This window comes from Mytilus californianus, unplaced genomic scaffold (genome assembly GCF_021869535.1).
Source record: "Mytilus californianus isolate M0D057914Y unplaced genomic scaffold, xbMytCali1.0.p SCAF_4, whole genome shotgun sequence".
NCBI lineage: Eukaryota > Metazoa > Mollusca > Bivalvia > Mytilida > Mytilidae > Mytilus > Mytilus californianus.
The window spans coordinates 108,665,099-108,692,801 of record NW_026262690.1 but is presented as its reverse complement, the minus strand read 5'-3'; the positions used below and the strand labels follow the sequence as shown (position 1 = coordinate 108,692,801).

The window sequence follows — 27,703 nt, the reverse complement described above, 5'->3', positions numbered from 1 at the left end:
AAATATTTTGTCAATATCTTATACGGCCTCTGATAAGAAATAAGTCAAAATAAAAATTTAGAAGAGGACCTTGACCTTTGACCTTGACCTAAATTTTCTTTAAGTTGACCAATGACCTCAAACCAAAACACCCTAGGTCTCTATCACTTATGGTTTACAAGTTACAAATACATATCACTTATTTCAAATACATAAGGGGGAACAACTCTCATATGGAGTCTTCGCAACGCTTCAGCCAAAATGAAACGTAACATCCAGGATATAACGAGTAATTTGAAAAAATAAATTAGTCGTTTTCTTCTAAGGTTGCGAAGAATAAGAAATATCAAGAAAAACAGTGTTCGGGGAGATAACTCTTACATAGAAAAGTATTCGGTTAAGCGGTATCAGTTTCAAGAGCGTATAAACTGTTTGATATCATATACCAAATATCTAAGCGACATCTTGCAAAACAACCAAACAGTGAAGGAAAAAAATTAGGCGGAAGAAAAAACAAATTATAATAATCAGAACAAAAGCATTAAGTCTTTTCAAGGAAAAGTGGAAAGACTTTACCAGCTTCAAATAGAGACTATTGGCTGTTGCAATCAATTATAAATAAATGTCACTCATATTTTATGTCAAATCCTAAATTGGACTCGAAGTATATTTACAATTACTACGTATTCATGTTAAAATTTACTTCAATAGACTATAAATTTGAACAAAAAAAAAATATGTACACTAATTTGAAATAAAATTTTATTTTAGCTGTTGTTCCAGGGAAAACTGATATTTATTACCCAACACATATAAACAGTCTAAAGTACAATTGTAATGACTAAATACTTACATGTTAAACATCCTAATGTGCCATCTACCATGAAACCATCTACATTGTGTGGGAGTGGAACATATCTGGGCTGTATGTGTTACAAAAGAAAAAAATTAAATTAGCATCAGCTTTAGATAGAGAATATTTAATGGCTGTTGAAAAAATTAAAAAATTAATGTGATTCACGTTTTATGTTAAATCTTAAATTACGGACAATTAATTTACAATTACTCTTTCATTCTTATTAAAATATACCACATTTGAAATTCGAATAAAAGATATTTTAGACCAATTTGTAATAAAATTTTAAGCTATTGTTTCAGTGAAATCAGATTTTTATTGACTTCCAAATTAACATAGTTTTAAGTACAATTGTAATTACCAAATACTTACATGTTGACTCTTCCTGTGTGCCATGAATCCATCTTCTTCTGTCTAGGAGTGCAACATATTTAGGCTGTATCTTTAACAAAAACTATCACTTAATATCAGCTTGAGAGTCTATTTGCTGTTGCAATTTTTTCAGAATTTAATCTTTTGCATGTTGGACAAGAATATTTATAATTACTATACATTCCATTAAGAATATATTTCAATAGAATGTAAATTTGAAGAAAATATTTTTAGACCAATTTGTAATAAAGTTTCAAATTGGTTGATAATGAAATGGAGCCAGACAAAAAACTAAATACATTTTACCATAAACACAAGTTTTCATCATACTATGTAATCAGCTCTGTTGGGGGATCTGTTTTCACGAGATTAGCGCCCATTAAATTCATCAATGTTATATCAAAATCTAAAGTTTGCTCTCTGCAGAGGTCTGCTTTTACGAGACCCATTTTAACATAAAGCATCTTTTTGTCAAACTGTTCAGGAAAAAAATGGATTTTTATTACCTAACAAACATAAACATAGTTTTAAGAAAAATTGTAATGACCAAATACCTACATGTGCAACATCCTAATGTGCTATCTACAATGACAGCATCTTTCATGGTATAGGAGTGTTACATATTTAGGCTGTATAATCTGTAACAAAAACAAAAATTATAAATTAAGTTTCCGCTTTAAATCCAGACTTTTTGCTGTTGCAATCAATTCAGAAAATAATGTGATGCGTGTTTTATGTTAAATCCCAAAAAGTATAAAAACAATTACTATACATTCTTATCAAAATATTCAGCATTAGAGTATAGATTTGAATGGAAAATATTTTAGCCCAATTTGTTATAAAGCTTCAATCTGTTTCAGAAAAAAACCAATTTTTATTACCTAACAAATATAAATATTGTTTTAAGAAAAAATTGTAATGACCAAATACTTACATGTGACTATTCCTAATGTGCATCTGCAATGGAAGCATCTTTCATGGCATAGGAGTCTTACATATTTAGGCTATCTGCAACAAAACAAAAAAAAATATACATTAATTTCAGCTTTTAATCCAGACTATTTGCTGTTGCAATCAATTCAGAACTTAATGTGATGCATGTTTTATGTCAAATCCTTCATTGGAGACAAGAATTTTTACAATCACCATACAAAACCAAGAGTTCCAAATGGTAAAGTTGAAATCATCACTTCATGTTCCTTATGTCGTAACTACAATCCCATTCCCTTTTCACGAATGTGACCTACTGAATTAGACTTTTTACCAGCTTTGTTATAACATGAGCAACACGATGGGTGCCACATGTGGAGCAGAATCTGCTTACCCTTCCGGAGCACCTGAGATCACACCCCGTTTTTGGTGGGGTTCGTGTTGCTGTTGTACCCCTATTTGTGACATGTTTACCTATTGTGTCGGTTTGTTTTGTTCACACATCACTGTCAACATAATGGAATTTGATGAGACTGTCATACAAGCAAGAAGTTTAGCTAACTTTAAAACCAGGTTTAATCCACCATTTTCTACATAAGAAAATGCCTGTGCAAAGACAGGAATATAACAGTTGTTATCCATTCATTTGATGTGTTTGAGCTTTTGATTTTGCCATTTGATTAGGGCTTTCCGTTTTGAATTCTTATTAAAATATATCTCATTACAGTGAATATTTCAATAAATGAAATGTAGGACCAATTTGTAATAAAATTTCAAGCTGTTGTTCCAGGAAAAACTGATTTTTATTACCTAACAAATATAAACATAGTTTTTAAGAACAATTGTTATGAATAAATACTTACATGTGACTAATCCTAATATGCTATCTGCAATGGAAGCATCTATCATGGTATAGGAGTCTTACATATTTAGGCTATCTGTAACAAAAACAAATATTTGAAATTAGTTACAGCTTCAAAATTAAAGCTATTTGCTGTTGCAATCAATTCAGAAATTAATGTGATGCATGTTTTATGTCAAATCCTAAATTGGAGACGTATATCTACAATACCTATACATTCTTATTAAAATATACTTCATTAGGATATAAATAAAAATAAAAGAAATTTTAAACCAATTTGTTATAAAGCTTCAATCTGTTGTTTCAGTGAAAACTGATTTTTAATGCCTAACAAATATAAACCTAGTTTAAAGAAAAAAATTGTAATGAATAAATACATACATGTAACTAATCCTAATGTGCTATATACAATGAAACCATCTCATTGTCGAAGAGTAACATATTTAGGCTGTATCTGTATGAAAAACAAAAATTGTAAATTAGTATCAGCTTTAAATAGGGAATATTTGCTATTGCAATCAATTCAGAAAATAATGTGATGCATGTTTTGTCAAATCCTAAATTTGAGACTTAGTATATTTACAATTACTTTACTTATTACAGTAAATATTTGAATAAAAGAAATATTAGACAAATTTTTAATAAAATTTTAAATGGTTGTTCAAGGGGAAAACTGATTTTTGTTACCTTCCACATATAAAAAGATATAAAAGTACAATTATAATGACCTAATACTTACATGATATGTATCTTCGTGTGCTATATACCATGAAAGCATCTTCATTGTCAAGGAGTGTAACATATCTAGTCTGTATCTAACAAAAACAAAAATTCTAAATCAGTATCAGCTTTAAATAGAGAATATTGATTGTTGCAATTAATTCAAAATTAATATGATTCGTTTTTTATGACAAATCTGAAGACAAGTATATAAACAATTTCTATACATTATCATTAAACTTATCTTCATAAGAGTATAAATTTGAATATAAGAAATTTAAAACCAATTTGTAATCAAATCTAATTTAAGCTGTTGTTCCAGGGAAAACTGATTTTTGTTACCTGCAAACCATATAAACATAGTTTAAGGAACAATTAAAAATACCAAATACTTACATGCTATGTCTCCAGATGAGTGATCAATCTACCATGAAACCATCTTCATTGTCTAGGAGTGTAACATATTTAGGCTGTATCTAAAAATATCAAAATCGAGTCTAAAATGTCATTTCCAGTCTTAGATTATAGTGAGTACCGATTCAAAAAAATATATGGTTTCTATACACTTTTGTCCGAAATAAGGGAGATAATTTGATACTTCCGGTTTAGAAAAATATTACTTCTTGTATAATATGATAGGTTACTTGACACGGATTCCAAAAATATATGGTTCTATATACTTTTACATTAAATAAGCACAAAAAATAGCTACTTCCGGTTCACACAAGGTCACTTCTGGTTGGCTTTTTCAAGGTCATATGGCTTGCAACCTAATGCAAGAAGTTCTTTGGCTCTATCATTTATAAAAATAAAGTTAATGCTAAGGTCAAAATCTAGAACGTCAAATTTACCTATGCCCTTGACCTATATTTCAAGTTCATAAAGTAAGGACCTCAAATAAAAAACCCTAGGTCTCTACTAAATATGGTTAATGAGTAATATCATCATACAACTAGCTTTAAATATGAGAGGGGAAGAAACTCCCATTTCATGTCAACGTACGCGTTCAACCAAAAATCATGTGTTACGACAGACAGTTTGCATATAACAATTTAGTAAAAATATTTTGTCAATATCTTATACGGCCTCTGATAAGAAATAAGTCAAAATAAAAATTTAGAAGAGGACCTTGACCTAAATTTTCTTTAAGTTGACCAATGACCTCAAACCAAAACACCCTAGGTCTCTATCACTTATGGTTTACAAATTACAAATACATATCACTTATTTCAAATACATAAGGGGGAATAACTCTCATATGGAGTCTTCGCAACGCTTCAGTCAAAATGAAACGTAACATCCAGGATATAACGAGTAATTTGAAAAAATAAATTAGTCGGTTTCTTCTAAGGTTGCGAAGAATAAGAAATATCAAGAAAAACAGTGTTCGGGGAGATAACTCTTACATGTAAAAGTATTCGGTTAAGCGGTGTCAGTTTCAAGAGCGTATAAACTGTTTGATATCATATACCAAATATCTAAGCGACATCTTGCAAAACAACCAAACAGTGAAGGAAAAAAATTAGGCGGAAGAAAAAACAAATTATAATAATCAGAACAAAAGCATTGAGTCTTTTCACGGAAAAGTGGAAAGACTTTACCAGCTTCAAATAGAGACTACTGGCTGTTGCAATCAATTATAAATAAATGTCACTCATATTTTATGTCAAATCCTAAATTGGACTGGAAGTATATTTACAATTACTACGCATTCATGTTAAAATTTACTTCAATAGACTATAAATTTGAACAAACACTAATTTGAAATAAAATTTTATTTTAGCTGTTGTTCCAGGGAAAACTGATATTTATTACCCAACACATATAAAGTCTAAAGTACAATTGTAATGACTAAATACCTACACGTTAAACATCCTAATGTGCCATCTACCATGAAACCATCTACATTGTGTGGGAGTGGAACATATCTGGGCTGTGTGTGTTACAAAAGAAAAAATTAAAATTAGCATCAGCTTTAGAAAGAATATTTAATGGCTGTTGAAAAAATTAAAAAATTAATGTGATTCACGTTTTATGTTAAATCTTAAATTACGGACAATTAATTTACAATTACTCTTTCATTCTTATTAAAATATACCACATTTGAAATTCGAATAAAAGATATTTTAGACCAATTTGTAATAAAATTTTAAGCTATTGTTTCAGTGAAAACAGATTTTTATTGACTTCCAAATATTAACATAGTTTTAAGTACAATTGTAATTACCAAATACTTACATGTTGACTCTTCCTATGTGCCATGAATCCATCTTCTTCTGTCTTGGAGTGCAACATATTTAGGCTGTATCTTTAACAAAAACTATCACTTAATATCAGCTTGAGAGTCTATTTGCTGTTGCAATTTTTTCAGAATTTAATCTTTTGCATGTTGGACAAGAATATTTATAATTACTATACATTCCATTAAGAATATATTTCATTAGAATGTAAATTTGAAGAAAATATTTTTAGACCAATTTGTAATAAAGTTTCAAATTGGTTGATAATGAAATGGAGCCAGACAAAAAACTAAATACATTTTACCATAAACACAAGTTTTCATCATACTATGTAATCAGCTCTGTTGGGGGATCTGTTTTCACGAGATTAGCGCCCATTAAATTCATCAATGTTATATCAAAATCTAAAGTTTGCTCTCTGCAGAGGTTTGCTTTTACGAGACCCATTTTAACAAAGCATCTTTTTGTCAAACTGTTCAGGAAAAAAATGGATTTTTATTACCTAACAAACATAAACATAGTTTTAAGAAAAATTGTAATGACCAAATACCTACATGTGCAACATCCTAATGTGCTATCTACAATGACAGCATCTTTCATGGTATAGGAGTGTTACATATTTAGGCTGTATAATCTGTAACAAAAACAAAAATTATAAATTAAGTTTCCGCTTTAAATCCAGACTTTTTGCTGTTGCAATCAATTCAGAAAATAATGTGATGCATGTTTTATGTTAAATCCCAAAAAGTATAAAAACAATTACTATACATTCTTATTAAAATATTCAGCATTAAAGTATAAATTTGAATGAAAGAAATTTTAGCCCAATTTGTTATAAAGCTTCAATCTGTTGTTTCAGAAAAAAACCAATTTTTATTACCTAACAAATATAAATATTGTTTTAAGAAAAAATTGTAATGACCAAATACCTACATGTGACTATTCCTAATGTGCATCTGCAATGGAAGCATCTTTCAAGGCATAGGAGTCTTACATATTTAGGCTATCTGCAACGAAAACAAAAAAAAATATACATTAATTTCAGCTTTTAATCCTGACTATTTGCTGTTGCAATCAATTCAGAACTTAATGTGATGCATGTTTTATGTCAAATCCTTCATTGGAGACAAGAATTTTTACAATCACCATACAAAACCAAGAGTTCCAAATGGTAAAGTTGAAATCATCACTTCGTGTTCCTTATGTCGTAACTACAATCCCATTCCCTTTTCACGAATGTGACCTACTGAATTAGACTATTTACCAGCTTTGTTATAACATGAGCAACACGACGGGTGCCACATGTGGAGCAGAATCTGCTTACCCTTCCAGGGCACCTGAGATCACACCCCGTTTTTGGTGGGGTTCGTGTTGCTGTTGTACCCCTATTTGTGACATGTTTACCTATTGTGTCGGTTTGTTTTGTTCACACATCACTGTCAATATACCGGTAATGGAATTTGATGAGACTGTCATACAAGCGAGAAGTTTAGCTAACTTTAAAACCAGGTTTAATCCACCATTTTCTACATAAGAAAATGCCTGTACAAAGTCAGGAATATAACAGTTGTTATCCATTCATTTGATGTGTTTGAGCTTTTGATTTTGCCATTTGATTAGGGCTTTCCGTTTTGAATTCTTATTAAAATATATCTCATTACAGTGAATATTTCAATAAATGAAATGTAGGACCAATTTGTAATAAAATTTCAAGCTGTTGTTCCAGGAAAAACTGATTTTTATTACCTAACAAATATAAACATAGTTTTTAAGAACAATTGTTATGAATAAATACTTACATGTGACTAATCCTAATATGCTATCTCCAATGGAAGCATCTTTCATGGTATGGGAGTCTTACATATTTAGGCTATCTGTAACAAAAACAAATATTTGAAATTAGTTACAGCTTCAAAATTAAAGCTATTTGCTGTTGCAATCAATTCAGAAATTAATGTGATGCTTGTTTTATGTCAAATCCTAAATTGGAGACGTATATCTACAATACCTATACATTCTTATTAAAATATACTTCATTAGGATATAAATAAAAATAAAAGAAATTTTAAACCAATTTGTTATAAAGCTTCAATCTGTTGTTTCAGTGAAAACTGATTTTTAATGCCTAACAAATATAAACCTAGTTTAAAGAAAAAAATTGTAATGAATAAATACATACATGTAACTAATCCTAATGTGCTATATACAATGAAACCATCTCATTGTCGAAGAGTAACATATTTAGGCTGTATCTGTATGAAAAACAAAAATTGTAAATTAGTATCAGCTTTAAATAGGGAATATTTGCTATTGCAATCAATTCAGAAATTAATGTGATGCATGTTTTGTCAAATCCTAAATTTGAGACTTAGTATATTTACAATTACTTAACTTATTACAGTAAATATTTAAATAAAAGAAATATTAGACAAATTTGTAATAAAATTTTAAATGGTTGTTCAAGGGGAAAACTGATTTTTGTTACCTTCCACATATAAAAAGATATAAAAGTACAATTATAATGACCAAATACTTACATGATATGTATCTTCGTGTGCTTTATACCATGAAAGCATCTTCATTGTCAAGGAGTGTAACATATCTAGTCTGTATCTAACAAAAACAAAAATTCTAAATCAGTATCAGCTTTAAATAGAGAATATTGATTGTTGCAATTAATTCAAAATTAATATGATTCGTTTTTTATGACAAATCCTAATTTGAAGACAAGTATATAAACAATTTCTATACATTATCATTAAACTTATCTTCATAAGAGTATAAATTTGAATAAAAGAAATTTAAAACCAATTTGTAATCAAATCTAATTTAAGTTGTTGTTCCAGGGAAAACTGATTTTTGTTACCTGCAAACCATATAAACATAGTTTAAGGAACAATTAAAAATACCAAATACTTACATGCTATGTCTCCAGATGAGTGATCAATCTACCATGAAACCATCTTCATTGTCTAGGAGTGTAACATATTTAGGCTGTATCTAAAAATATCAAAATCGAGTCTAAAATGTCATTTCCAGTCTTAGATTATAGTGAGTGCCGATTCAAAAAAATATATGGTTTCTATACACTTTTGTCCGAAATAAGGGAGATAATTTGATACTTCCGGTTTAGAAAAATATTACTTCTTGTATAATATGATAGGTTACTTGACACGGATTCCAAAAATATATGGTTCTATATACTTTTACATTAAATAAGCACAAAAAATAGCTACTTCCGGTTCACACAAGGTCACTTCTGGTTGGCTTTTCAAGGTCATATGGCTTGCAACCTAATGCAAGAAGTTCTTTGGCTCTATCATTTATAAAAATAAAGTTAATGCTAAGGTCAAAATCTAGAACGTCAAATTTACCTATGCCCTTGACCTATATTTCAAGTTCATAAAGTAAGGACCTCAAATAAAAAACCCTAGGTCTCTACTAAATATGGTTAATGAGTAATATCATCATACAACTAGCTTTAAATATGAGAGGGGAAGAAACTCCCATTTCATGTCAACGTACCCGTTCAACCAAAAATCATGTGTTACGACAGTTTGCATTTAACAATTTAGTAAAAATATTTTGTCAATATCTTATATGGCCTCTGATAAGAAATAAGTCAAAATAAAAATTTAGAAGAGGACCTTGACCTTTGACCTTGACCTAAATTTTCTTTAAGTTGACCAATGACCTCAAACCAAAACACCCTAGGTCTCTATCCCTTATGGTTTACAAGTTACAAATACATATCACTTATTTCAAATACATAAGGGGGAATAACTCTCATATGGAGTCTTCGCAACGCTTCAGTCAAAATGAAACGTAACATCCAGGACATAACGAGTAATTTGCGAAGAATAAGAAATATCAAGAAAAACGGTGTTCGGGGAGATAACTCTTACATAGAAAAGTATTCGGTTAAGCGGTGTCAGTTTCAAGAGCGTATCAACTGTTTGATATCATATACCAAATATCTAAGCGACAGCTTGCAAAACAACCAAACAGTGAAGGAAAAAAATTAGGCGGAAGAAAAAACAAATTATAATAATCAGAACAAAAGCATTGAGTCTTTTCACGGAAAAGTGGAAAGATTTTACCAGCTTCAAATAGAGACTACTGGCTGTTGCAATCAATTATAAATAAATGTCACTCATATTTTATGTCAAATCCTAAATTTTATTTTAGCTGTTGTTCCAGGGAAAACTGATATTTATTACCCAACACATATAAACAGTCTAAAGTACAATTGTAATGACTAAATACTTACATGTTAAACATCCTAATGTGCCATCTACCATGAAACCATCTACATTGTGTGGGAGTGGAACATATCTGGGCTGTACGTGTTACAAAAGAAAAAATTTAAATTAGCATCAGCTTTAGATAGAGAATATTTAATGGCTGTTGAAAAAATTAAAAAATTAATGTGATTCACGTTTTATGTTAAATCTTAAATTACGGACAATTAATTTACAATTACTCTTTCATTCTTATTAAAATATACCACATTTGAAATTCGAATAAAAGATATTTTAGACCAATTTGTAATAAAATTTTAAGCTATTGTTTCAGTGAAAACAGATTTTTATTGACTTCCAAATATTAACATAGCTTTAAGTACAATTGTAATTACCAAATACTTACATGTTGACTCTTCCTATGTGCCATGAATCCATCTTCTTCTGTCTAGGAGTGCAACATATTTAGGCTGTATCTTTAACAAAAACTATCACTTAATATCAGCTTGAGAGTCTATTTGCTGTTGCAATTTTTTCAGAATTTAATCTTTTGCATGTTGGACAAGAATATTTATAATTACTATACATTCCATTAAGAATATATTTCAATAGAATGTAAATTTGAAGAAAATATTTTTAGACCAATTTGTAATAAAGTTTCAAATTGGTTGATAATGAAATGGAGCCAGACAAAAAACTAAATACATTTTACCATAAACACAAGTTTTCATCATACTATGTAATCAGCTCTGTTGGGGTATCTGTTTTCACGAGATTAGCGCCCATTAAATTCATCAATGTTATATCAAAATCTAAAGTTTGCTCTCTGCAGAGGTCTGCTTTTACGAGACCCATTTTAACATAAAGCATCTTTTTGTCAAACTGTTCAGGAAAAAAATGGATTTTTATTACCTAACAAACATAAACATAGTTTTAAGAAAAATTGTAATGACCAAATACCTACATGTGCAACATCCTAATGTGCTATCTACAATGACAGCATCTTTCATGGTATAGGAGTGTTACATATTTAGGCTGTATAATCTGTAACAAAAACAAAAATTATAAATTAAGTTTCCGCTTTAAATCCAGACTTTTTGCTGTTGCAATCAATTCAGAAAATAATGTGATGCATGTTTTATGTTAAATCCCAAAAAGTATAAAAACAATTACTATACATTCTTATCAAAATATTCAGCATTAGAGTATAGATTTGAATGAAAGAAATTTTAGCCCAATTTGTTATAAAGCTTCAACCTGTTTCAGAAAAAAACCAATTTTTATTACCTAACAAATATAAATATTGTTTTAAGAAAAAATTGTAATGACCAAATACTTACATGTGACTATTCCTAATGTGCATCTGCAATGGAAGCATCTTTCATGGCATAGGAGTCTTACATATTTAGGCTATCTGCAATGAAAAAAAAAAAAAATATACATTAATTTCAGCTTTTAATCCAGACTATTTGCTGTTGCAATCAATTCAGAACTTAATGTGATGCATGTTTTATGTCAAATCCTTCATTGGAGACAAGAATTTTTACAATCACCATACAAAACCAAGAGTTCCAAATGGTAAAGTTGAAATCATCACTTCGTGTTCCTTATGTCGTAACTACAATCCCATTCCCTTTTCACGAATGTGACCTACTGAATTAGACTTTTTACCAGCTTTGTTATAACATGAGCAACACGACGGGTGCCACATGTGGAGCAGAATCTGCTTACCCTTCCGGAGCACCTGAGATCACACCCCGTTTTTGGTGGGGTTCGTGTTGCTGTTGTACCCCTATTTGTGACATGTTTACCTATTGTGTCTGTTTGTTTTGTTCACACATCACTGTCAATATAATGGAATTTGATGAGACTGTCATACAAGCGAGAAGTTTAGCTAACTTTAAAACCAGGTTTAATCCACCATTTTCTACATAAGAAAATGCCTGTACAAAGTCAGGAATATAACAGTTGTTATCCATTCATTTGATGTGTTTGAGCTTTTGATTTTGCCATTTGATTAGGGCTTTCCGTTTTGAATTCTTATTAAAATATATCTCATTACAGTGAATATTTCAATAAATGAAATGTAGGACCAATTTGTAATAAAATTTCAAGCTGTTGTTCCAGGAAAAACTAATTTTTATTACCTAACAAATATAAACATAGTTTTTAAGAACAATTGTTATGAATAAATACTTACATGTGACTAATCCTAATATGCTATCTGCAATGGAAGCATCTTTCATGGTATAGGAGTCTTACATATTTAGGCTATCTGTAACAAAAACAAATATTTGAAATTAGTTACAGCTTCAAAATTAAAGCTATTTGCTGTTGCAATCAATTCAGAAATTAATGTGATGCATGTTTTATGTCAAATCCTAAATTGGAGACGTATATCTACAATACCTATACATTCTTATTAAAATATACTTCATTAGGATATAAATAAAAATAAAAGAAATTTTAAACCAATTTGTTATAAAGCTTCAATCTGTTGTTTCAGTGAAAACTGATTTTTAATGCCTAACAAATATAAACCTAGTTTAAAGAAAAAAATTGTAATGAATAAATACATACATGTAACTAATCCTAATGTGCTATATACAATGAAACCATCTCATTGTCGAAGAGTAACATATTTAGGCTGTATCTGTATGAAAAACAAAAATTGTAAATTAGTATCAGCTTTAAATAGGGAATATTTGCTATTGCAATCAATTCAGAAACTAATGTGATGCATGTTTTGTCAAATCCTAAATTTGAGACTTAGTATATTTACAATTACTTAACTTATTACAGTAAACATTTGAATAAAAGAAATATTAAGACAAATTTGTAATAAAATTTTAAATGGTTGTTCAAGGGGGAAACTGATTTTTATTACCTTCCACATATAAAAAGATATAAAAGTACAATTATAAGGACCAAATACTTACATGATATGTATCTTCGTGTGCTATATACCATGAAAGCATCTTCATTGTCAAGGAGTGTAACATATCTAGTCTGTATCTAACAAAAACAAAAATTCTAAATCAGTATCAGCTTTAAATAGAGAATATTGATTGTTGCAATTAATTCAAAATTAATATGATTCGTTTTTTATGACAAATCCTAATTTGAAGACAAGTATATAAACAATTTCTATACATTATCATTAAACTTATCTTCATAAGAGTATAAATTTGAATATAAGAAATTTAAAACCAATTTGTAATCAAATCTAATTTAAGCTGTTGTTCCAGGGAACACTGATTTTTGTTACCTGCAAACCATATAAACATAGTTTAAGGAACAATTAAAAATACCAAATACTTACATGCTATGTCTCCAGATGAGTGATCAATCTACCATGAAACCATCTTCATTGTCTAGGAGTGTAACATATTTAGGCTGTATCTAAAGATATCAAAATCGAGTCTAAAATGTCATTTCCAGTCTTAGATTATAGTGAGTACCGATTCAAAAAAATATATGGTTTCTATACACTTATGTCCGAAATAAGGGAGATAATTTGATACTTCCGGTTTAGAAAAATATTACTTCTTGTATAATATGATAGGTTACTTGACACGGATTCCAAAAATATATGGTTCTATATACTTTTACATTAAATAAGCACAAAAAATAGCTACTTCCGGTTCACACAAGGTCACTTCTGGTTGGCTTTTTCAAGGTCATATGGCTTGCAACCTAATGCAAGAAGTTCTTTGGCTCTATCATTTATAAAAATAAAGTTAATGCTAAGGTCAAAATCTAGAACGTCAAATTTACCTATGCCCTTGACCTATATTTCAAGTTCATAAAGTAAGGACCTCAAATAAAAAACCCTAGGTCTCTACTAAATATGGTTAATGAGTAATATCATCATACAACTAGCTTTAAATATGAGAGGGGAAGAAACTCCCATTTCATGTCAACGTACGCGTTCAACCAAAAATCATGTGTTACAACAGTTTGCATATAACAATTTAGTAAAAATATTTTGTCAATATCTTATACGGCCTCTGATAAGAAATAAGTCAAAATAAAAATTTAGAAGAGGACCTTGACCTTTGACCTTGACCTAAATTTTCTTTAAGTTGACCAATGACCTCAAACCAAAACACCCTAGGTCTCTATCACTTATGGTTTACAAGTTACAAATACATATCACTTATTTCAAATACATAAGGGGGAACAACTCTCATATGGAGTCTTCGCAACGCTTCAGCCAAAATGAAACGTAACATCCAGGATATAACGAGTAATTTGAAAAAATAAATTAGTCGTTTTCTTCTAAGGTTGCGAAGAATAAGAAATATCAAGAAAAACAGTGTTCGGGGAGATAACTCTTACATAGAAAAGTATTCGGTTAAGCGGTGTCAGTTTCAAGAGCGTATAAACTGTTTGATATCATATACCAAATATCTAAGCGACATCTTGCAAAACAACCAAACAGTGAAGGAAAAAAATTAGGCGGAAGAAAAAACAAATTATAATAATCAGAACAAAAGCATTGAGTCTTTTCACGGAAAAGTGGAAAGATTTTACCAGCTTCAAATAGAGACTACTGGCTGTTGCAATCAATTATAAATAAATGTCACTCATATTTTATGTCAAATCCTAAATTGGACTGGAAGTATATTTACAATTACTACGCATTCATGTTAAAATTTACTTCAATAGACTATAAATTTGAACAAACACTAATTTGAAATAAAATTTTATTTTAGCTGTTGTTCCAGGGAAAACTGATATTTATTACCCAACACATATAAAGTCTAAAGTACAATTGTAATGACTAAATACCTACATGTTAAACATCCTAATGTGCCATCTACCATGAAACCATCTACATTGTGTGGGAGTGGAACATATCTGGGCTGTGTGTGTTACAAAAGAAAAAATTTAAATTAGCATCAGCTTAAGAAAGAATATTTAATGGCTGTTGAAAAAATTAAAAAATTAATGTGATTCACGTTTTATGTTAAATCTTAAATTACGGACAATTAATTTACAATTACTCTTTCATTCTTATTAAAATATACCACATTTGAAATTCGAATAAAAGATATTTTAGACCAATTTGTAATAAAATTTTAAGCTATTGTTTCAGTGAAAACAGATTTTTATTGACTTCCAAATATTAACATAGTTTTAAGTACAATTGTAATTACCAAATACTTACATGTTGACTCTTCCTATGTGCCATGAATCCATCTTCTTCTGTCTAGGAGTGCAACATATTTAGGCTGTATCTTTAACAAAAACTATCACTTAATATCAGCTTGAGAGTCTATTTGCTGTTGCAATTTTTTCAGAATTTAATCTTTTGCATGTTGGACAAGAATATTTATAATTACTATACATTCCATTAAGAATATATTTCATTAGAATGTAAATTTGAAGAAAATATTTTTAGACCAATTTGTAATAAAGTTTCAAATTGGTTGATAATGAAATGGAGCCAGACAAAAAACTAAATACATTTTACCATAAACACAAGTTTTCATCATACTATGTAATCAGCTCTGTTGGGGGATCTGTTTTCACGAGATTAGCGCCCATTAAATTCATCAATGTTATATCAAAATCTAAAGTTTGCTCTCTGCAGAGGTCTGCTTTTACGAGACCCATTTTAACATAAAGCATCTTTTTGTCAAACTGTTCAGGAAAAAAATGGATTTTTATTACCTAACAAACATAAACATAGTTTTAAGAAAAATTGTAATGACCAAATACCTACATGTGCAACATCCTAATGTGCTATCTACAATGACAGCATCTTTCATGGTATAGGAGTGTTACATATTTAGGCTGTATAATCTGTAACAAAAACAAAAATTATAAATTAAGTTTCCGCTTTAAATCCAGACTTTTTGCTGTTGCAATCAATTCAGAAAATAATGTGATGCATGTTTTATGTTAAATCCCAAAAAGTATAAAAACAATTACTATACATTCTTATTAAAATATTCAGCATTAAAGTATAAATTTGAATGAAAGAAATTTTAGCCCAATTTGTTATAAAGCTTCAATCTGTTGTTTCAGAAAAAAACCAATTTTTATTACCTAACAAATATAAATATTGTTTTAAGAAAAAATTGTAATGACCAAATACCTACATGTGACTATTCCTAATGTGCATCTGCAATGGAAGCATCTTTCATGGCATAGGAGTCTTACATATTTAGGCTATCTGCAACGAAAACAAAAAAAAATATACATTAATTTCAGCTTTTAATCCTGACTATTTGCTGTTGCAATCAATTCAGAACTTAATGTGATGCATGTTTTATGTCAAATCCTTCATTGGAGACAAGAATTTTTACAATCACCATACAAAACCAAGAGTTCCAAATGGTAAAGTTGAAATCATCACTTCGTGTTCCTTATGTCGTAACTACAATCCCATTCCCTTTTCACGAATGTGACCTACTGAATTAGACTATTTACCAGCTTTGTTATAACATGAGCAACACGACGGGTGCCACATGTGGAGCAGAATCTGCTTACCCTTCCGGGGCACCTGAGATCACACCCCGTTTTTGGTGGGGTTCGTGTTGCTGTTGTACCCCTATTTGTGACATGTTTACCTATTGTGTCGGTTTGTTTTGTTCACACATCACTGTCAATATACCGGTAATGGAATTTGATGAGACTGTCATACAAGCGAGAAGTTTAGCTAACTTTAAAACCAGGTTTAATCCACCATTTTCTACATAAGAAAATGCCTGTACAAAGTCAGGAATATAACAGTTGTTATCCATTCATTTGATGTGTTTGAGCTTTTGATTTTGCCATTTGATTAGGGCTTTCCGTTTTGAATTCTTATTAAAATATATCTCATTACAGTGAATATTTCAATAAATGAAATGTAGGACCAATTTGTAATAAAATTTCAAGCTGTTGTTCCAGGAAAAACTGATTTTTATTACCTAACAAATATAAACAGTTTTTAAGAACAATTGTTATGAATAAATACTTACATGTGACTAATCCTAATATGCTATCTCCAATGGAAGCATCTTTCATGGTATGGGAGTCTTACATATTTAGGCTATCTGTAACAAAAACAAATATTTGAAATTAGTTACAGCTTCAAAATTAAAGCTATTTGCTGTTGCAATCAATTCAGAAATTAATGTGATGCTTGTTTTATGTCAAATCCTAAATTGGAGACGTATATCTACAATACCTATACATTCTTATTAAAATATACTTCATTAGGATATAAATAAAAATAAAAGAAATTTTAAACCAATTTGTTATAAAGCTTCAATCTGTTGTTTCAGTGAAAACTGATTTTTAATGCCTAACAAATATAAACCTAGTTTAAAGAAAAAAATTGTAATGAATAAATACATACATGTAACTAATCCTAATGTGCTATATACAATGAAACCATCTCATTGTCGAAGAGTAACATATTTAGGCTGTATCTGTATGAAAAACAAAAATTGTAAATTAGTATCAGCTTTAAATAGGGAATATTTGCTATTGCAATCAATTCAGAAATTAATGTGATGCATGTTTTGTCAAATCCTAAATTTGAGACTTAGTATATTTACAATTACTTAACTTATTACAGTAAATATTTGAATAAAAGAAATATTAGACAAATTTGTAATAAAATTTTAAATGGTTGTTCAAGGGGAAAACTGATTTTTGTTACCTTCCACATATAAAAAGATATAAAAGTACAATTATAATGACCAAATACTTACATGATATGTATCTTCGTGTGCTTTATACCATGAAAGCATCTTCATTGTCAAGGAGTGTAACATATCTAGTCTGTATCTAACAAAAACAAAAATTCTAAATCAGTATCAGCTTTAAATAGAGAATATTGATTGTTGCAATTAATTCAAAATTAATATGATTCGTTTTTTATGACAAATCCTAATTTGAAGACAAGTATATAAACAATTTCTATACATTATCATTAAACTTATCTTCATAAGAGTATAAATTTGAATAAAAGAAATTTAAAACCAATTTGTAATCAAATCTAATTTAAGCTGTTGTTCCAGGGAAAACTGATTTTTGTTACCTGCAAACCATATAAACATAGTTTAAGGAACAATTAAAAATACCAAATACTTACATGCTATGTCTCCAGATGAGTGATCAATCTACCATGAAACCATCTTCATTGTCTAGGAGTGTAACATATTTAGGCTGTATCTAAAAATATCAAAATCGAGTCTAAAATGTCATTTCCAGTCTTAGATTATAGTGAGTGCCGATTCAAAAAAATATATGGTTTCTATACACTTTTGTCCGAAATAAGGGAGATAATTTGATACTTCCGGTTTAGAAAAATATTACTTCTTGTATAATATGATAGGTTACTTGACACGGATTCCAAAAATATATGGTTCTATATACTTTTACATTAAATAAGCACAAAAAATAGCTACTTCCGGTTCACACAAGGTCACTTCTGGTTGGCTTTTCAAGGTCATATGGCTTGCAACCTAATGCAAGAAGTTCTTTGGCTCTATCATTTATAAAAATAAAGTTAATGCTAAGGTCAAAATCTAGAACGTCAAATTTACCTATGCCCTTGACCTATATTTCAAGTTCATAAAGTAAGGACCTCAAATAAAAAACCCTAGGTCTCTACTAAATATGGTTAATGAGTAATATCATCATACAACTAGCTTTAAATATGAGAGGGGAAGAAACTCCCATTTCATGTCAACGTACCCGTTCAACCAAAAATCATGTGTTACGACAGTTTGCATTTAACAATTTAGTAAAAATATTTTGTCAATATCTTATATGGCCTCTGATAAGAAATAAGTCAAAATAAAAATTTAGAAGAGGACCTTGACCTTTGACCTTGACCTAAATTTTCTTTAAGTTGACCAATGACCTCAAACCAAAACACCCTAGGTCTCTATCCCTTATGGTTTACAAGTTACAAATACATATCACTTATTTCAAATACATAAGGGGGAATAACTCTCATATGGAGTCTTCGCAACGCTTCAGTCAAAATGAAACGTAACATCCAGGATATAACGAGTAATTTGCGAAGAATAAGAAATATCAAGAAAAACAGTGTTCGGGGAGATAACTCTTACATAGAAAAGTATTCGGTTAAGCGGTGTCAGTTTCAAGAGCGTATAAACTGTTTGATATCATATACCAAATATCTAAGCGACATCTTGCAAAACAACCAAACAGTGAAGGAAAAAAATTAGGCGGAAGAAAAAACAAATTATAATAATCAGAACAAAAGCATTGAGTCTTTTCACGGAAAAGTGGAAAGATTTTACCAGCTTCAAATAGAGACTACTGGCTGTTGCAATCAATTATAAATAAATGTCACTCATATTTTATGTCAAATCCTAAATTGGACTGGAAGTATATTTACAATTACTACGCATTCATGTTAAAATTTACTTCAATAGACTATAAATTTGAACAAACACTAATTTGAAATAAAATTTTATTTTAGCTGTTGTTCCAGGGAAAACTGATATTTATTACCCAACACATATAAAGTCTAAAGTACAATTGTAATGACTAAATACCTACATGTTAAACATCCTAATGTGCCATCTACCATGAAACCATCTACATTGTGTGGGAGTGGAACATATCTGGGCTGTGTGTGTTACAAAAGAAAAAATTTAAATTAGCATCAGCTTAAGAAAGAATATTTAATGGCTGTTGAAAAAATTAAAAAATTAATGTGATTCACGTTTTATGTTAAATCTTAAATTACGGACAATTAATTTACAATTACTCTTTCATTCTTATTAAAATATACCACATTTGAAATTCGAATAAAAGATATTTTAGACCAATTTGTAATAAAATTTTAAGCTATTGTTTCAGTGAAAACAGATTTTTATTGACTTCCAAATATTAACATAGTTTTAAGTACAATTGTAATTACCAAATACTTACATGTTGACTCTTCCTATGTGCCATGAATCCATCTTCTTCTGTCTAGGAGTGCAACATATTTAGGCTGTATCTTTAACAAAAACTATCACTTAATATCAGCTTGAGAGTCTATTTGCTGTTGCAATTTTTTCAGAATTTAATCTTTTGCATGTTGGACAAGAATATTTATAATTACTATACATTCCATTAAGAATATATTTCATTAGAATGTAAATTTGAAGAAAATATTTTTAGACCAATTTGTAATAAAGTTTCAAATTGGTTGATAATGAAATGGAGCCAGACAAAAAACTAAATACATTTTACCATAAACACAAGTTTTCATCATACTATGTAATCAGCTCTGTTGGGGGATCTGTTTTCACGAGATTAGCGCCCATTAAATTCATCAATGTTATATCAAAATCTAAAGTTTGCTCTCTGCAGAGGTCTGCTTTTACGAGACCCATTTTAACATAAAGCATCTTTTTGTCAAACTGTTCAGGAAAAAAATGGATTTTTATTACCTAACAAACATAAACATAGTTTTAAGAAAAATTGTAATGACCAAATACCTACATGTGCAACATCCTAATGTGCTATCTACAATGACAGCATCTTTCATGGTATAGGAGTGTTACATATTTAGGCTGTATAATCTGTAACAAAAACAAAAATTATAAATTAAGTTTCCGCTTTAAATCCAGACTTTTTGCTGTTGCAATCAATTCAGAAAATAATGTGATGCATGTTTTATGTTAAATCCCAAAAAGTATAAAAACAATTACTATACATTCTTATTAAAATATTCAGCATTAAAGTATAAATTTGAATGAAAGAAATTTTAGCCCAATTTGTTATAAAGCTTCAATCTGTTGTTTCAGAAAAAAACCAATTTTTATTACCTAACAAATATAAATATTGTTTTAAGAAAAAATTGTAATGACCAAATACCTACATGTGACTATTCCTAATGTGCATCTGCAATGGAAGCATCTTTCATGGCATAGGAGTCTTACATATTTAGGCTATCTGCAACGAAAACAAAAAAAAATATACATTAATTTCAGCTTTTAATCCTGACTATTTGCTGTTGCAATCAATTCAGAACTTAATGTGATGCATGTTTTATGTCAAATCCTTCATTGGAGACAAGAATTTTTACAATCACCATACAAAACCAAGAGTTCCAAATGGTAAAGTTGAAATCATCACTTCGTGTTCCTTATGTCGTAACTACAATCCCATTCCCTTTTCACGAATGTGACCTACTGAATTAGACTATTTACCAGCTTTGTTATAACATGAGCAACACGACGGGTGCCACATGTGGAGCAGAATCTGCTTACCCTTCCGGGGCACCTGAGATCACACCCCGTTTTTGGTGGGGTTCGTGTTGCTGTTGTACCCCTATTTGTGACATGTTTACCTATTGTGTCGGTTTGTTTTGTTCACACATCACTGTCAATATACCGGTAATGGAATTTGATGAGACTGTCATACAAGCGAGAAGTTTAGCTAACTTTAAAACCAGGTTTAATCCACCATTTTCTACATAAGAAAATGCCTGTACAAAGTCAGGAATATAACAGTTGTTATCCATTCATTTGATGTGTTTGAGCTTTTGATTTTGCCATTTGATTAGGGCTTTCCGTTTTGAATTCTTATTAAAATATATCTCATTACAGTGAATATTTCAATAAATGAAATGTAGGACCAATTTGTAATAAAATTTCAAGCTGTTGTTCCAGGAAAAACTGATTTTTATTACCTAACAAATATAAACATAGTTTTTAAGAACAATTGTTATGAATAAATACTTACATGTGACTAATCCTAATATGCTATCTCCAATGGAAGCATCTTTTATGGTATAGGAGTCTTACATATTTAGGCTATCTGTAACAAAAACAAATATTTGAAATTAGTTACAGCTTCAAAATTAAAGCTATTTGCTGTTGCAATCAATTCAGAAATTAATGTGATGCATGTTTTATGTCAAATCCTAAATTGGAGACGTATATCTACAATACCTATACATTCTTATTAAAATATACTTCATTAGGATATAAATAAAAATAAAAGAAATTTTAAACCAATTTGTTATAAAGCTTCAATCTGTTGTTTCAGTGAAAACTGATTTTTAATGCCTAACAAATATAAACCTAGTTTAAAGAAAAAAATTGTAATGAATTAATACATACATGTAACTAATCCTAATGTGCTATATACAATGAAACCATCTCATTGTCGAAGAGTAACATATTTAGGATGTATCTGTATGAAAAACAAAAATTGTAAATTAGTATCAGCTTTAAATAGGGAGTATTTGCTATTGCAATCAATTCAGATATTAATGTGATGCATGTTTGTCAAATCCTAAATTTGAGACTTAGTATATTTACAATTACTTAACTTATTACAGTAAATATTTGAATAAAAGAAATATTAGACAAATTTGTAATAAAATTTTAAATGGTTGTTCAAGGGGAAAACTGATTTTTGTTACCTTCCACATATAAAAAGATATAAAAGTACAATTATAATGACCTAATACTTACATGATATGTATCTTCGTGTGCTATATACCATGAAAGCATCTTCATTGTCAAGGAGTGTAACATATCTAGTCTGTATCTAACAAAAACAAAAATTCTAAATCAGTATCAGCTTTAAATAGAGAATATTGATTGTTGCAATTAATTCAAAATTAATATGATTCATTTTTTATGACAAATCCTAATTTGAAGACAAGTATATAAACAATTTCTATACATTATCATTAAACTTATCTTCATAAGAGTATAAATTTGAATAAAAGAATTTTAAAACCAATTTGTAATCAAATCTAATTTAAGCTGTTGTTCCAGGGAAAACTGATTTTTGTTACCTGCAAACCATATAAACATAGTTTAAGGAACAATTAAAAATACCAAATACTTACATGCTATGTCTCCAGATGAGTGATCAATCTACCATGAAACCATCTTCATTGTCTAGGAGTGTAACATATTTAGGCTGTATCTAAAAATATCAAAATCAAGTCTAAAATGTCATTTCCAGTCTTAGATTATAGTGAGTACCGATTCAAAAAAATATATGGTTTCTATACACTTTTGTCCGAAATAAGGGAGATAATTTGATACTTCCGGTTTAGAAAAATATTACTTCTTGTATAATATGATAGGTTACTTGACACGGATTCCAAAAATATATGGTTCTATATACTTTTACATTAAATAAGCACAAAAAATAGCTACTTCCGGTTCACACAAGGTCACTTCTGGTTGGCTTTTTCAAGGTCATATGGCTTGCAACCTAATGCAAGAAGTTCTTTGGCTCTATCATTTATAAAAATAAAGTTAATGCTAAGGTCAAAATCTAGAACGTCAAATTTACCTATGCCCTTGACCTATATTTCAAGTTCATAAAGTAAGGACCTCAAATAAAAAACCCTAGGTCTCTACTAAATATGGTTAATGAGTAATATCATCATACAACTAGCTTTAAATATGAGAGGGGAAGAAACTCCCATTTCATGTCAACGTACGCGTTCAACCAAAAATCATGTGTTACGACAGTTTGCATATAACAATTTAGTAAAAATATTTTGTCAATATCTTATACGGCCTCTGATAAGAAATAAGTCAAAATAAAAATTTAGAAGAGGACCTTGACCTAAATTTTCTTTAAGTTGACCAATGACCTCAAACCAAAACATCCTAGGTCTCTATCACTTATGGTTTACAAATTACAAATACATATCACTTATTTCAAATACATAAGGGGGAATAACTCTCATATGGAGTCTTCGCAACGCTTCAGTCAAAATGAAACGTAACATCCAGGATATAACGAGTAATTTGAAAAAATAAATTAGTCGGTTTCTTCTAAGGTTGCGAAGAATAAGAAATATCAAGAAAAACAGTGTTCGGGGAGATAACTCTTACATAGAAAAGTATTCGGTTAAGCGGTGTCAGTTTCAAGAGCGTATAAACTGTTTGATATCATATACCAAATATCTAAGCGACATCTTGCAAAACAACCAAACAGTGAAGGAAAAAAATTAGGCGGAAGAAAAAACAAATTATAATAATCAGAACAAAAGCATTAAGTCTTTCACGGAAAAGTGGAAAGACTTTACCAGCTTCAAATAGAGACTATTGGCTGTTGCAATCAATTATAAATAAATGTCACTCATATTTTATGTCAAATCCTAAATTGGACTCGAAGTATATTTACAATTACTACGCATTCGTTAAAATTTACTTCAATAGACTATAAATTTTAACAAAAAAAAAATATGTACACTAATTTGAAATAAAATTTTATTTTAGCTGTTGTTCCAGGGAAAACTGATATTTATTACCCAACACATATAAACAGTCTAAAGTACAATTGTAATGACTAAATACTTACATGTTAAACATCCTAATGTGCCATCTACCATGAAACCATCTACATTGTGTGGGAGTGGAACATATCTGGGCTGTATGTGTTACAAAAGAAAAAATTTAAATTAGCATCAGCTTTAGATAGAGAATATTTAATGGCTGCTGAAAAAATTAAAAAATTAATGTGATTCACGTTTTATGTTAAATCTTAAATTACGGACAATTAATTTACAATTACTCTTTCATTCTTATTAAAATATACCACATTTGAAATTCGAATAAAAGATATTTTAGACCAATTTGTAATAAAATTTTAAGCTATTGTTTCAGTGAAAACAGATTTTTATTGACTTCCAAATATTAACATAGTTTTAAGTACAATTGTAATTTACCAAATACTTACATGTTGACTCTTCCTATGTGCCATGAATCCATCTTCTTCTGTCTAGGAGTGCAACATATTTAGGCTGTATCTTTAACAAAAAATATCACTTAATATCAGCTTGAGAGTCTATTTGCTGTTGCAATTTTTTCAGAATTTAATCTTTTGCATGTTGGACAAGAATATTTATAATTACTATACATTCCACTAAGAATTTATTTCATTAAGAGTCTAAATTGTAATGATCAAATACTTACATGTTGACTTGTCTAAGAGTGCAACATATTTAGGCTGTATCTTCAATAAAAATTATCAACTAATATCATTTTTAAATAATTAGAGACTATTTGCTGTTGAAATTTTTCAGAATTTAATCTTATTTTAAATCACTGGAAATAGAAACAAGCCAATTATGAAAATCTATTTTGGTGCACCAGCCATGAGCCTTGATTATCAAATGTAAAGAAGTTGGTGAAAAATAGATTAAATACATTAAAATAAAATCTTCTATACACTTTCAATGAGCAAACTCATTTATACTCTGGAGAAACTATAACAAGTCTTGGGTCAAAGTCATTCCAATGTTTTAATGCATGAACATTAATCAATGCAACTATCAAAAACATGATTTCATCATAAGACATCATTAAAGAGGTCAATAATGAAAAAGTTCTTTGAAGGAGCTAGTTCCAGTGGTCCCTAGTCCCATTCAACTTGGATATTTTGTCACAAGTCTTCAGTCCAGGTGTAGTGTTTGTGCAATATATAGTATCTAGAGTAGAGATGAGTAATATTATTTTCAATCAAAATATTCTTTACAAGTTTGTAAAAATACAGACATTGTAATATATGGTCTATGATGTAGGATACACCTAGAAGTTAGTGTGCTTATAAGGATCCATGCTGTTACAATGTTTTGTTAAAAGAAATGGCATCCTACATCATAACCAGTTTTCTGAAAAATGAAAAAGTTATCTTTAATTGATGTAAACATGGCTATGGGTAATGTCATATTAGAAAAGTTTAAAATTTCTTCAAGTTATCATTTTAAAGAAATGCTGAAGAAAAAAAAAGACTTCTATCAAAATTTTGTACGAAGAAACAAGATTAAGAAAAGGCATACACATAAAATAACTCATTGAAATAAATGTCTTATATATGCATATGGAAATAAATATAATTAAAAATAATTTAAACTAGTTTTAAATGTTTTATAATGGACATCCCCCATTTGAAACAACTTAACAGAAATAAGATGGGAAAAATATTTATTAAGAAGGCAATTTTGTAATTTTATGCAAAACCAAATCATGAAAATTAAAGTTAGCTGACTTTGAATAAAACAATGATTAATGTTTCACACAAAGTAATAACCTCAATGTGATTAGAGTTATCTCCCATTGAATACTGGTCTGAACTTCATGAAAACGACTACCATTCACTTTCAAAAAATTTTGTCTTTTCAATAATTTTTTTCAATTCATGGTGATTAAGAACTTGAAATACTGAAGTATTTTTTCTTCAGTTAACACAATAACTTCAGTATCTTGTGATATGAATGGTGCAACAAAAAATTACTCACCATGTATAACTAGACTGTATTCTTACCACACTGTTTGGTTATTGCAGAGATAGCAGCATTACCTTTACATTGCCTACTCAAAACCTTAGGTTGTTCGAATTTTCTGCTAGTTATTGGATTTCTCTAAAATATCAAATTTGAATATATACAAATGTTGGAAAAGAATGGAAACTAAGCTTAATCCTAATTTCAACAATGATTTTGTTTACTAGACCATAAATTTAGATATGATCCAGCTAAACAAATGTAAGTGCAACCTCGACTGAGGGGCAGGGTCAAATAATCGATCTCCATGGAGATGAGATGTGCCAATGCTAATACAACTGCCTACAAAATATAATTGACCTACCACTTGTGGTTCCCAATGGATTGACCTAATCACAAACTAATACATTGTTGATGCCGTCTATGTCTTGCTTTTCAACTCCGTCAATGTGAGACAATAAAACTTACAAATACTAACATCTGCAAAAGTTCATATCATTTGACTAATGTTAAGTAAAACAGGATAAGACATTCAATGATTTTCAACTAACAATTGTCATCAATGTACAGATGCAAAGTTATTCTAAAATGCACACAAAGTTGAGCATGAGAGCACATAGGTCTATGGTTCACTGTAAAAGTGAAAACTTCCTAGCATTCAAACTGTAGGTGTTATCTGGAATAGCTATATACTCATAATGGGATTGACGGAAGGACTGAAAGGGGTAAGACAATCCCCCCCCCTTTCAACCTTCAGTTCATGGTGCAGGGCATATAAAGTCATGAATTAATATGCATGTTATATTTGTCACTGGACATAAAACACCAATCCAATTCTGTGTGGTCATGTAACAAAATATCAATATTGACATAATGAAAGTCAAATCTTCCTTTAATTGAAATCTCAAAGATGTAATTTAAATGCCATATTATATATCAGCTTGGTCTCATAAAGGAACACTGTCAAATCAAGTCATCTTTCCTTTCTGAGAATAAAATTAATAAAACTGTTATCACAGAGATATGTCTCACCTTTTTGTAATTTTGATAATGCAAATGTTGAAATTAAAATAGCAATACAGTAACTTTAACATGTAACTTATGCAAATATTCAAAGTCAATGACCCATGACTGAAGGTACATGGCTAAACAATCTCCATGGAAATTGAGTTGTGCCACTGCTAATACAACTGCATACCAAATACCATTGACTTATTATAAGTCATTCCCTTTAAACAAACCTAAACACAGACATTAACTTGTAAACTA

At 29.5% G+C, this 27,703-nt stretch overlaps 1 long non-coding RNA gene across 6 annotated transcripts in view; it reads right to left on the bottom strand.

The window, feature by feature from the left end:
* Positions 1-27,703, bottom strand: part of LOC127739076 (uncharacterized) — a 66,094-nt gene that overhangs the window by 20,152 nt on the left and 18,239 nt on the right. The window contains exons 3-37 of one of the 6 annotated variants that reach the window (XR_008000274.1): positions 26,450-26,572; positions 24,889-24,958; positions 24,511-24,580; positions 23,036-23,115; positions 22,653-22,728; positions 22,296-22,368; positions 21,916-21,990; positions 21,050-21,123; positions 20,671-20,750; positions 20,113-20,182; positions 19,738-19,807; positions 18,296-18,375; positions 17,913-17,988; positions 17,555-17,627; positions 17,175-17,249; positions 16,311-16,384; positions 15,932-16,011; positions 15,374-15,443; positions 14,999-15,068; positions 13,523-13,602; positions 13,140-13,215; positions 12,781-12,853; positions 12,401-12,475; positions 11,541-11,614; positions 11,165-11,244; positions 10,607-10,676; positions 10,230-10,299; positions 8,880-8,959; positions 8,497-8,572; positions 8,139-8,211; positions 7,759-7,833; positions 2,142-2,215; positions 1,766-1,845; positions 1,208-1,277; positions 833-902 (exon numbers count right to left, since the gene is read on the bottom strand). This is a non-coding gene — a long non-coding RNA (uncharacterized LOC127739076). Of the gene's footprint in view, positions 1-832; positions 903-1,207; positions 1,278-1,765; positions 1,846-2,141; positions 2,216-3,000; positions 3,076-3,380; positions 3,454-3,738; positions 3,815-4,115; positions 4,196-5,582; positions 5,653-7,758; positions 7,834-8,138; positions 8,212-8,496; positions 8,573-8,879; positions 8,960-10,229; positions 10,300-10,606; positions 10,677-11,164; positions 11,245-11,540; positions 11,615-12,400; positions 12,476-12,780; positions 12,854-13,139; positions 13,216-13,522; positions 13,603-14,998; positions 15,069-15,373; positions 15,444-15,931; positions 16,012-16,310; positions 16,385-17,174; positions 17,250-17,554; positions 17,628-17,912; positions 17,989-18,295; positions 18,376-19,737; positions 19,808-20,112; positions 20,183-20,670; positions 20,751-21,049; positions 21,124-21,915; positions 21,991-22,295; positions 22,369-22,652; positions 22,729-23,035; positions 23,116-24,510; positions 24,581-24,888; positions 24,959-26,449; positions 26,573-27,703 lie in introns of all 6 variants that reach the window. The other 5 variants (XR_008000272.1, XR_008000273.1, XR_008000269.1 and 2 more) reach the window with 5 other exon arrangements.